This window comes from Ceratotherium simum, chromosome 25, assembly GCF_057802395.1.
Source record: "Ceratotherium simum simum isolate JZ-2026a chromosome 25, ASM5780239v1, whole genome shotgun sequence".
In the NCBI taxonomy this organism is placed as follows: Eukaryota; Metazoa; Chordata; class Mammalia; order Perissodactyla; family Rhinocerotidae; genus Ceratotherium; species Ceratotherium simum.
Window position 1 is genome coordinate 22761451 of NC_141924.1, and position 13140 is coordinate 22774590.

At 37.8% G+C, this 13140-nt stretch overlaps 1 protein-coding gene across 3 annotated transcripts in view; it reads right to left on the bottom strand.

The window, feature by feature from the left end:
* Positions 1–13140, bottom strand: part of NR1H4 (nuclear receptor subfamily 1 group H member 4) — a 61567-nt gene that overhangs the window by 46081 nt on the left and 2346 nt on the right. The gene's annotated exons all lie outside the window — the stretch shown is intronic.

Consider the following 13140-nt stretch of genomic DNA (forward strand, 5'->3'; position numbering starts at 1 on the left):
CAAAGAGAACAGACCAAATACTCATATCATTAATCTGTGAAGAGCTCTTGCAAACCAATAAGAAAACATTCAACATTGAAAAAATGAAAGCAAATAGGAATGTTAAAAAAGAAAAGCAAAAAAGAGTGTTAAAAAACCATTCAACACAGAAAACATTCAATATGCCATGGAAAAAAGGATAGAGGACATGAATGGACAGTTTTTAGAAATACTAACAAGTGTTTTATAAACATACAAAAATGTGCTTACCCTCACCAATAATTAACTTTAAATCGAAACTGTAATAGAAAATATCACAGTTTTCATCCTCAAATGTATCAAGCTTAAAAAAGTTTGACAATACACACTATTGGGAAAGTAAACATTCTCAGAGGGGAATTTCTCAATATCTTTCAACATTTAAAACTCAAATACTCTTTTAACCCAGTAACTCCACTGCTAGAAAATTTATTTTAAGGATATGCTCACATCTGTATGAAAAATGTGTAAAGATGTGTTTGTGTAAAGATGTTCATTTGCAGCAACATTTGTAAGAACCATAAATAGGAAACAATTGAAATATTCATAAATAGGAGTCTGGTTAAATAAATTATATTACGCCCATACACTGAAATACTATGTAGATGTGAAACAATGGTTTAGATCTATATGTGCCAATATGGAAAAGTTTCTACGATATGGTGCTATTTGAAAAAATTAAGCTATATTATAATGAGTATATTTATGTTAGTATTTAAAAACTATATCCACATGATGTGTGTGTGTGTGTATGCAAGGGAAATTTCTGCACAATACAAAAGAAACTGGATGATGGTGACTGTGGGAAGTGAAATTGTTGCATTGTTTTCTGGGGTGGGAGATTGCACAATCTTTCTACTGATCGTAATTTTTGCCATGTATATTCATTAGTCTAATCATTATGAAACAAAAGGAGGAGTTTTAAAAAAAAAAGAATGCAGTGCCTGGAATTAGTCTACCCTGGTTCAAATCTCAGCTCTATTACTTATTATCTGTGTGCATGGTGGCTATTTACTTAAGATCTTTAAGTCTGTTTTCTCTTCATAGAACTGGGTATGACACCTACCTCATTAGGTTGATGAAAGGATTAAACAAGATAATGGAATGCAAAATGCAAGCACTTTGCCAAATATTTGGGACACAAGAAGTATGCCATCAAAATAGTAATGTGCCAACATTATAGCTGCCATCAAAATAGTAATAATAATTATTACTCTTACAGCCATTATTATGAAATGAACCTCATATCTATATAACATCTAGGTAATAACTATCAGATTGTGCATATGCTTCTATTTCCCAGAAACATAAACTATGGCTCTTTAGAAAATAGAAATATTTAAATTATGCAAAATGCTAAAAATTTAATAGCTGCAAGTAAGATACAGAAGAATATACAAATGTGTCTAATTCTTCAAAGCAAGTCAGCCAACCCTAGACCGAAATTCCAGTGCCACCTCTCATGAGCAGTGAGATTTGGAGCAAATTACTTAAACTATTGATGAACCCGTTTTTATAGCAGCAAGCTTTGGATGAAAGTATCTATATCAAGGGTTATGCTGAGCAATGAACGAGATAATACAGATCCACAGCTCCTCATCTGAAACCCTTGGCGTCACATGTGTTTTGGAATTCAGAATTATTTGGATTTTAGAACAGAATACAGTGCTATGTCTCCCAGCATTGTCCAGGACAGAACCCAGAATCAAACAGCAATATTTTCCATGGTGAAATGTATGAATATTCATACTAAGAGGAATAAATAAAGGCCATAAATATCCTCACATCCACTCATGTCAAGTTTTGCCACCAAAGAAGTTTGTGCCAAACTTTGGAAAAAATGTTGAATTTTCAGAGTTTTTGAAATTTAGAATTGTCAGTTAGCGATCGTGGATCTATGCATCTATACATGTAGAATGCTCTTTGCAATGCTGAAAAGATGGTTGATGCTACTATTATTATACTATTATTATTAAAAAACTTTATTATAGGGTCCTTCTTAGTGTCGGGCACTTGTGTATTCTCACTTCTTTCTCACAAAATCTTATGAGATGGGTACCATTACTATCCCCACTTACAAATGAGTAGCCTGAGGCACAGAGAAGTTAGGCAACTTTACTCCTACCCACCTCAGTAGGTGAGTTTTGAACTCGGGGGTCTGACTTCAAAGCCCATGTGCAAAATCACTTCTCTCTGGGATAATTTCAGATGTGTGATGCTTTAAAGCATGATAGTAACAGCATTTCTCTTCCTCCCTCTGTGCTTGAGTTCATTAGTCCCTTTAACGCCTCTGCATGCCGGTAACCTATAATGAGGCCTACAAGGCTCTGCATGATCCTACCCTTTCTTTCTTTTCCAGAATTTTCCATGTTCCAACTTCTCTGTTCCTTGAATGTGCCTTGCTGCTTCCAGACTCAGGACCTTTCCCACATGCTGCTTCCTGAGCCTGGAACCTTCCTCAACACAGCTGTGTCCTCTGAGAGTTTCACCTCACTATTCTCCAATTATCTCTAAATTTCCTTTAAGTGTAACTTCTCTTGGGAAGTCTTCCCTGACTGTAAGTCCCTGGGCATCCTGGCTCTGAATCTAGTTATGCAGTATTTACCTATCCTGTCTGGGCCTCCCTTTGCTCATCTTTCAAGAGAAAACTCCGTGCTGGATGATCGTACAGCTTTTCATATCTAAAATCTCTATATGACTAAGTCTTTGAGCATTAGAATTCAGGGCTTTTCTACAAAGGCAAAGTAGAGTACATGCATATTAAATGTTTGTTGAAAAGAATGCTTCTGCATTGACCCAGGAAATGATTGACAGAATACAAAGTATACAATATCTGTGCAAATATCAATTTCCTCTGTTTCATGCCTGACTTATCCATATAAAATCAGCACTGAGTCAGAATATCTGACAGACAAAAAGTTTTGGCAATGGTATTTTGTATTATAACCAGAAAATGGAAGAATATTAAAATATGGAGTTATTACAGAAAAAAGAGAAGATAAAATATAAGCAAAATCCTGATTTATTTAATAACTAAATATCACTAAAATTTCTGGAGTGAACAGAATTGTAAAGAACTAAAAAGCATTAAAAGCATTAGTTTCACTTACACTTATACCCAGATTTTATCCTCCAATTCATCTTACTCCCACTCAACTCCCCATCCCCACCCCCAGCCCCAGTTTCTCTCTGCCTACAGATCCAGTAAGGTCAAGCAACTTGCTTGAGGTCAAATAATCAATTAATGATAGAATCTGGATTCTATAGAATCCAAGAATATGTGTAATTTTTTTCTCCTCACATGACAATTCCAACATCTCTGAGCACTATTTCAACAAAACAAATCTTTTAATAATCAAGAGACACAATGGGGTCCCAACTCAAGTCAGATTATGGTATCAATATTATATCAGTCTCTGGAATCATCTCAATTAAAATGGAAAGATTTCACAAAGGCATCGATTCTATTACATGAAAACAACAAAACGTGGTAAGAATATAAGATCAGTACACCGTATTATTAAATAGTGCCTCTATTCCCAAAGCACATCTACTTCTAGTGTTTTACAGTGTCTCCACCAAATATCCACAGAGTAGAGACAATAAATATACAGGCAATTTACAATCAAAAAACCAGCATGGCCAACATATTTCAAAATGGTGGAACTAGAACGACTTCCACAGTGAATTGACTGTGAGACCTTGAACAAATGCCTAACATTTTTTGTTTCAATTTCTTCTGTAAAATGGGCCTATTAACACCCAGCCTTCCTGTCTCATAAGGTAGTTCTGAGCATAAAATAGAGTTGTTGAGAAAAGTTTTAATAAGTTGAGTGCCATAAAAAGACATGTTTCTTTCCTAAAGAACCTAGCAAAATCCTGATTCTAATGATAGGTAATTAGTAATTATGAATACCTATCAATCTGTTTTGATGACACAAGTTATAGAATAGTTCTTTCACTTATAAATAAATATTGAACACTTACTATTTTCCAGACACTGTGCTGGGCTCTGAGGATACAACAGTGAACAAGACAGACAGAAAACAGATAGAAAAGCCCCAGCCTTTCTCTTGTTTGTGTGTGTGTTGAGGAGGGGAGGGATATGTCAAGGGCTAGGATAAAACCAGGTAAACAAATACAGAATTTTCTGATAGAGCATAAGATGTAAAGGGGGCAGAAGTAAGTCAACGTTAGAGTGTGCTTTCTGAAAGGGTAAATTTACTTCTACTTCAATTTTCCCAATGAAGGGAAAATATGTATATATATTGAAATTTGAACTTAATGGTGCTTTCTGGGTATCAGTCTATCAAGGAGTGGGAGAATCTGGATTCCTTTATGACAATTCTCCATTAGAGTTTAGAAAAGAGTTCTTAAATGGGAACACTTGAATGGACTCTGGGGGAGTCTGAGACCCCCTGCAAAGGAAAGCAAAATTCTTCTGGGTAGAGAGTCTCCAGTATTTAATAGTTTTTCTAAAGGAATACCATCTAAGGGAACTTTCTGAGATGATGGAAGTGTTCTATACCTACCAATATGGTGGCCACTAACCATATGGAATATTGAGCATTTGTAATATGGCTAGTGATCATGAAGAAATGAATTTTTCATTTTATTTCATTTTAAATAATTAAAAGTTAAAATTAGATAGCTATGTGGCTAATGACTACCATAATAGACAGCGCAGCTCTAAGGAGTTTGGTGATCAGAAGCACTGTGTACCTAAATGGGAGACTCAGGTTCATGTAATAAGGATGGCACTTTCCCATAATCTCATCAGTGAGTTTCTGAGGAGCCTAATAAAGGGCCCAGGTTATATCCAGTTTTTCATCCCTGGCACAATTGCTGACCATAGTAAATGTTTCATGAATGTTTGTTGAAATGTTTCATGAATAGAGAAGTTGCCTTTTCCGCCTTGCTTTATTTCCTAGTCCATGGTTTCTTAACTAGACGATATGGCTTCATTTCGGGAGTTGTTTGCTCTTCCTGGTGCCAGGCCTTTGTGATGTTGGTGCCTCTCCCCAGCTTGTCAGCTGATCCCCTCCTCTGTGAGGCCTGTCACAGCTCATCTAGGTAGAATTAATCTCTCCTACCCTCTGTACACACCTCTACTGCAGCACTTAGAAGCATGTACTGTCGTTTTTGTTTGTTTACAGGCTTATCTTCCACACTGAAGTTAGGTGGTATGACATAATGGTTGCGAGGGCCCTACTGCGTGGACAAATCTGGATTCAGTTCATCCACGATGTGCTAGATGTATGAACTAGGGAAAGACATTGAATTTCTTTGTGCTTCTGTTCCTTCCTCCATAAAACTGGAATAATACAGTATCTAGGTGAGAGGTTGTAGTAAAGATAAACTAAGACAAAGAACATAGACTGTATAGTACCTGGCACAGCATAAACATTCAATACATTTTTGTTATTGTTATGGTTAGTCTGTGAACTCTTTGGGTAATATATTATATTTCCTTTTTCTTTTCATTCCTGGCACTTACACAAAGCCTGACACAGTATAAACGTTTAATAAATGTTTGTTATACTGACATGATGGAAAATTTGCTTCCGCAGCCTTCCAACTAATTTCCATTAAATACAGTGCCAGTCTCTTTTAAATATCACATTTAAACAAAATAGCATGCTGCCAAGTCTACGATTAAAAATATGTTCAAAATTGTAATTGTTGTAAAAATGATTGGTTTCTCTCTTAGCTGGAAATTTAAAAGGTAAGATTCTGTTTTGAGAGAAATATTAAAAAAGACAATATTACAGTATACTGTCTATGTTTTAATTACAATCTATGTTTTACTTCAGAGAAAACAAATAGCCCAGGCCTAAAGCTGAACTCTTTACTCATCTGGTTTTCCATAGACTATTGGGAAAAATCTATGAAACTAGTTCAGCAAATTAGTGTTTCTCAATCTCTTTTTATTTTTCTCACCTCAATCCATAATTTAAAATACATTTTATATCATGACCCCTGTACACACTTATACATATGTATAAGTAGTATAACAAAATTTCTATGAAATAACACTTATCCTTACTTCTTGAGGTGCACTCTGACATTTCTATTCTATTCTATTTTTTAATGCTGGTCACAAGCCACAAAATAGATTTCGTGACCCACTGGGATCTCAGATTTGCCATTTTTAAAACATTGCATTTAAGAATGTACTTTACAATGTTTTTTCAAGTGCCCACAGGCATTAATGTTAGAACTGCCTACTGTTTAACTTGAAAGAATGGTGCTAATTTTACGTAATATTCAATGCAGAATTTTAGGGAAAACCTACTTAGATTTAATCTCGATGAGATACTCCCCTGCCTAGAACCCTATAAAAATTACCCCACCCTAGTCTTCTGGTTCTGACTGAGCCATCTTTGACTGAGATCTGTTGCTATAATCTCAAACAAAAGTCCCCCGCATTTCCTCAGTCCAGTTGCAGAAGCTTAACAAAGAGCACCTGTGAGAGTGTCCTACCTTTAGTGGGCTTCACACTCATCATTTCCAAGACAAATCCTGACGATGCGCGGCTGTGTCAAGGACTAATTTGAATTGGATTTTCTAACTCCTGAACCCGCATTACCATTCTCAGCTTACTCACAGCAACTGAAAATGAGACTGGGTAAGGAGTGACAGAGGCCAGAGGTTGTGTGGCTTACTGATTAACTTCATTACGGAGCAGAATATTTGTAAATGTTTATGAGAAAAGTCCCCGATGCCAAATTGCCTAGTAAGCTGGAAACCAGTCTCTTAGATAAACATTTTTGGGGAGTACTTTCCAATTTAAGAACTTTTAAGGGGTAGATTTCTGTTCAGTGGCTCTAAAAGTAGATTTAGGGGTCAAGTGCCATGCTGTGGGTCTTGATTTTGCTCCTATCAAAGGGCTTCAGAATGGTCTAATTTTGTAATGTCAGGAAGCATTAACGCATAATGCTTAACAGTGTGTGGCCAATTGATCTGGGCTTCTATCCAACGTTATGGGCGGAATCGTGTCCCCCTAAAATTAGTATGTTGACTCTCTAACCCCCAGTACCTCAGCATGTGACATTATTTGGAGACAGGGTCTTTATAGAGGTAATCAAGTTAAAATGAGATCATTAGGTTGGTTCCTAATCCCATTTGACTGGTGTCCTTATACAAATGGGAAATTTGCTCACAGAGACAGACATACATAGAGAGAAGACAACGTGAAGAGACACAGCAAAAAGACAGTCATCTATAAGCCCAGGAGAGAGGCCAGGAAGAGATCCTTCCCTCACAGCCTTCAGAAGAAACCAACCCTGCCAACACCTTGATTTTGGACTTCTAGCCTCCAGAACAGTGAGACAATGCATTTCTGTTGTTTAAGCCACCCAGTCTGTGGTACTTCATTACTGCAGCCTTAGCAAACTAATACATCCAGGCCCCCTTGGCACTCACTAGCTCTGTGGACCATGGACAAATTCCTGAACCATTTTCTGCCCAATTTCCTCACCAATAAAATGGGACTGAGAATCACACAACTTCACAGAGTTATTATGAGGATTGAATAAAACAATATTTATAAAGTGCTTAGCACAGTGGGCAGCTACCCACCATCATTATATTCATATTATGATTATTCAGTTTTGGACTCATATTGTAGGGTGGCTTATTGAGTAGGAATAATTTCTGCAGCATAATTTGGATATCAGGCTTGTGACTGTTGGTTATTTTTTAGAATAGAGGGCTTTAGAATAGGACTCAGTAGGTCCAGGGTTGAGCTCAGGCATAATGCAACCAGACACACTGTATAACCTTAGGCCATCTCTCAGCCTCCATGGGCCTCATTTGTCTACATCAACAGATGGTAAAACATAGATAATAATTCCTGCCCTACTTCCCTCATAGACCTGTGGTCAAGATAAAATGACATAATAAATATGAAAGCAGTTTTAAAAGGCAAAAGTGATCTATATAAACGTCATAATCATTACTAAGACATTTCTACAGCATTTACAAGTTTACTTAGTGGTTCCCCACGCATTATCTCATTTGATCCTTACTTGCCCCCTTTGAGGAAGGTATTATTTACAATGCCCACTATCTTCTACCCTGTTTTACAGACTCAGAAATGCTACTCAGTGAGATTAAGTGATTTGTCTAAAGTCACTCAGTTATTAAGGGATAAAGCTAGGACTCTACCTAAGGTCTTCTGACTCAAAACCCTGTGGTTGAAAAACTAAAGCACTCTTGCCCTAACTGCCAAGAAAGAGGTAAAGGGTGATGCCCCATGAGTGTATTTCAATTTGGATTGCTCAATCAAGGGTTACCATTTGCAAAGCTGTTCTCAATCCTCAGTTTACTTCTGACCTCATTCTCCTCTCCTCAAGGGAGGAGAGGAGAGGGATAACTCAAGAGCTATCACTGCCTTGAGAGGATCTCAGGCAGAAGAGCTGCCCAAAAGATGTGAACCAGGACAAACTATCTCTGAGTCTTATATTTCAAGAATTCTCTACTGAGTTTTTCATTGGTCAAACAAATGGGCCTGTCTGTTGCCCTCAGAAACTTCTATACTAAAAGGGAAATGAGCAGGATAGTTTAGCTGATCCAAGAAACCCTTGTTGCTGAGTGAAATTCACACAGAATGTTCTCATAATAAGACTGACTGAATCCCTTTGCTTCTCTCTCAGTGATGACCAACTACCTCATGTTATTTTTTTTTATAAAAATACATTTTTTTCCTTGTAGGCCTGTACTGTCTGAAACAATAGCCACTAGCCATATATGGCTATTTAAGTTTACATTCATTTAAATTAAATAAAATTAGAATCAGTTCCTCAGTTACACTAGTTACATTTTAAGTGTTCAATAGCCACGTATGGATAGTGGCTACTATATTGGACAAAGTGGATCTAGAACATTTTCATCATCATAGAAAGTTCTATTGGACAGCTCTGTTGTAGGTGGTACTTGGGAGTAATGTTAATGATACTCCAATCATGACAAGTGGAGACATCAACTATGAAGCCATGAAAAAAAAGAAGTCCCAGAGCAAACGTTGGCAATGCTTTTCTGAGAACTATCCTTGAGACAAGACTTGACCAACAGACTCTGATTGATACAACCTCATTGGAAAGCCTTTCTCCACTGAGAAGGTGAATAAGAGTGTTCTCTTAGCCTGGATCCTTAATCATTCAATTCTGATTCCTTGTCCCAATTATATTTTGGTTGCCTACTTATATCTATGGAACTTTAAGCAGATTATTCAACACCGTTAAATCTCCATTTTCTCACCAGTAAAATGGGGACTAATAATGGCATCTACCTTATTGGGGTGTTATGAAAATTAATATTAGTGGCAAATAGTTATAGAGTATTTATGACGGGCCAGGCATTCTTCTGAGAACTTTATTTAAAAAGGCAAGTAACTTGTCCAAAGTCAAGGAATTTGCCTAAGACCACATACCAGTAAATGGCAGAGATGGGATTGAACACAGGAAGTCTGCTAGCAAATCTAAAATATATTTAGCACGATGCCTGACATGTAGAAAGCACTCAAGAAATGGTAGCTGTTATTATTACCACAATTCTTTTTATTGCTATAAATGTATAAATTTGCAATATAATTTTTATAGTCAACCTTTCTCAGCTTGGTTATTCTGAGTGTCCCTGACATCTGTTTCTTAGCCTGTAAGGTTGAGAGCCAGGCCTTTGTCAGCAATGGATTTGCCAATTTCTCTATAATTCTTCTCATTGCATGCCTTTTCCAAACTACGCATGCCGTATCTAAAAGAAGCAGTAATCTATTTTATAATAAGGAATTCCTTATTATAAAATATCTTTCAATACTTCTTTTCCTTCTCCCATTTCGTTTTTTTTTTGCAAGGAAGATCAACCCTGAGCTAACATCCATACCAATCCTCCTCTTTTTGCTGAGGAAGATTGGCCCTGGGCTAACATCTGCGCCCATCTTCCTCCACTTTATATGGGACGCCACAGCATGGCCTGACAAGCGGAGCATCAGTGCATGCCCGGGATCTGAACCCAGGCCCCAGCAGTAGAGTGTGCACACTTGACCGCTACGCCATGGGGCCAGCCTAACTTCTCCTATTTTTTAACTCCATTAACAAGAGTACCAGATCTGAGATTCCTGGGAGAGCAAAAACCAAAGTCATAGTGAATTAATAAAAATCTTAGAGGTTGCTTCAATCTGTAGAAGAGATGTGGGTAAGAAACAGTAGTGACAAAATATTTAAATTATGCTGAAACAAAGCCTCGTTTTGTCTGAGCCAATGGTATCTTTCTATCTTCTGGAAACTTTCAGCTTTGATTCACCCATAGCTTCAGAGCTACATTCACTTGAATTAAACTCAGTGAGATGGAAAAATATGTTAAATCAATGTAGAAATATTCCACAAAACTGCATCTAAAGATTTTAATTGTATTTTAAAACATCTGGCTGATTTGGTAACTTCTGAAAGACTCTTTTAATTTAAGCAAAAGACATCAGCAAGAACCAGATTCCAAAGTGAGTATCTTCTAATAAAAATAAAGCTACCCAGAGAAAATAGGTACAAAGAGCTGAGAGAAGCATAAAGTAACAAGAAATAGCTAAAGGAAATGGAATCAAAGTGAGTAGGGTTATACGGGGTATGCCTCCTGCCACTTGCTGGGCCTCATTCAGAATGGGGCTTTGGAAAGACTATTAAATACAATAATAAAAAATAATATAAAAATGTGGATTCCATAGCTATTGTTAGCAACACTGTAATGCCAAGATGAGACAGAACATGTGTTTCTTTCTTTAGGGCACCCACAAATTTATTTCCATACTATTGGTTTTTGTTGGCTCCTTGAAAATTCTTTGCACTCCACAATGTTAAGATAAACATTAACTTCCTCCCTTTAATGAGTAGAGTGGTGTTTATCATTTCAACAATTTAAATAATAACAACTACATTTCAAACCCTGGATTAATTATACTGTTTTATGATGCCTTGAAGTTTACAGAACACTTTCCCACACAGCCATTCAATCCTGCCAACAAGCTGTGAAGTGAGCGTCATTACTATCCCCATTTTATAGGGAAGAAAACTGAAGTTCAGAGAATCTCAATTGCCTCTGAGACTTTCATTCTTTCAATTTAATTCTTATTTCCACTCACATTCAGTGAACTTTTCCCAGTATCATGGAGCTAAGCGAACCAGGACTCACTGGGAACACTCAGTATGGGAGCAATAAGCACCTTTTCTTGCTTATTCTGTGCTATTATTAGAATGCTTTTCTGTTGACTTACTTTTAAAATTCTGTGATTTTTTGAGTTCTTAAACCACATCTTGCTAAAAGAATACACAGATTTTCACTAACATGCCACCACCTACCCTATTCACTATGTCAAACAGTGGGAAGCTATGGACTTTGCCATTATTACCTTTTATTATGCACTAATTGCATAAAGACCCTGCCTTCTTCATTCATCAGAGAAACTTTTCTTAAGCCACTAAATTAATCTTTGGCCAAGTTTCCTGGCTTACAGGAAATCCCAAAGGAAAGGAGACATCTCTGTTATGTCACTATGTCCTTCCATTCCTCATGCTATGTGTGGATTGAGTTACCGATGAGCTAGATTCCCATCTGAATTTGTCAGGGATGTGTGACACCAGAAGAAATTAAAGAACGTCACAGAGGTGATGCCAGCCCCATCTCTATAATTCCATTCTGTCCTAACTTCTTTCCTTCTTTTTTACTAGGACCAGCTTGAGAAAATAGCTACAGAACAAATCTTAGCCTTCCTTTGAGTATTTGGATTGATTTTGGGGGGAAATTACATTTATACTGTGTGGCAGATCTCCCTGGTGATGGTCACGTCCTTGGGCCCACCTCTCAATTCAGCTGTAGCTGTAGCAAATGATCATCTCAACCTCATGTTGACAGCCTGTCATTTCAAGAGCATGCTGCCCATCTTTTTGCTTTCTACCTAGAAATTCTCCAATACCACAGGAGACCACTTGGCCTGATTCCACTTGGAGCAGCAAAAGCACAGCCCAGAAGTGCAGGGGAGTTAATGCCCCATGGGGCAACCCTCAACTAATGGGAATCAGAGGCCAGTTATTAACTGACCCAGTACCTGGTGCCTCAGTGGACAATTCTCTATGCTACTCCCACTGGGATCAAGCTCCCTTTGGCCACAGCAGAGATCTTCATAACTCACCTCATGTTGGTTTTCCCTCTTTCCCTGTCTCATCACCCCAATCCTTCACTTCTGCTCCTTGGGATCACCTCTAACATGAACTGCCTGCACACAAGTCCTTGCTTCAGGCTCAGGGTAACCATTTATATGGGTGGAGATGCTTCCCCTTCACCTTAAGCTAAGCTTTGGAGAGTGAGGTGTCCAGAGCCCTCTCTAGAAGAAGCTGAAAGTCCTCACTTAACAGGTAATTAGTGTCTCCAAGCCCATTAGAGAGTGTGCATTATTATTTATTGATTAAGCTTCAAGTCACCTTCTCAACGTCTTAAAGTTGAGATCTAATGATGGCCTTTAGAGTAACCTGCAAGGGGGGGACCATGCCCAGGGCCACCTTAAAAGTCGTATCATGTGCCAGGTGAGTACCACTGAGTCCAAGTCACCACTTCCTGACACAACAACTGTAACAATTTGTGGACTCAAATGTTAAAACTAGACAGGCATCCTAGAATTCCCAGTCTAAGAATCTCCTTTTATCAATGCTGGTTAATGAAAATGCAGAGTCCACAGCCAGTTCACTAGACTCTTTCGACTGCCCTAAACAAAAATGAGAAGACAAGGCCCTTCCAAGTCCATTTTAGACTCTAGGCCTTTGCATTTGCTATTTCCTCTGCCTACAATGTTCTCCTTGGCTTCTTGTCTTTTGGTCTCAGCTCAATTATGAACTCCTCAGGGGCCTTCCCTGACCAGACCAGTTAGAGCAGCCCCACCCTGTCAGTTACTATGACATCACCCCGTTTGTTTTTTTCATAGCACTTTCCGCTATGTGATACTGTTCTGTTTATTTATTTGCATATTTCTTTGAGTCTACCCTCCATAAGGATCTTGCCTGACTTATTCTCTGTTTTATTCCAAGACCCAGCATATAGTCAGTGTTCAACATTTGGGTGGAAGAAATGATAGCTATCCAT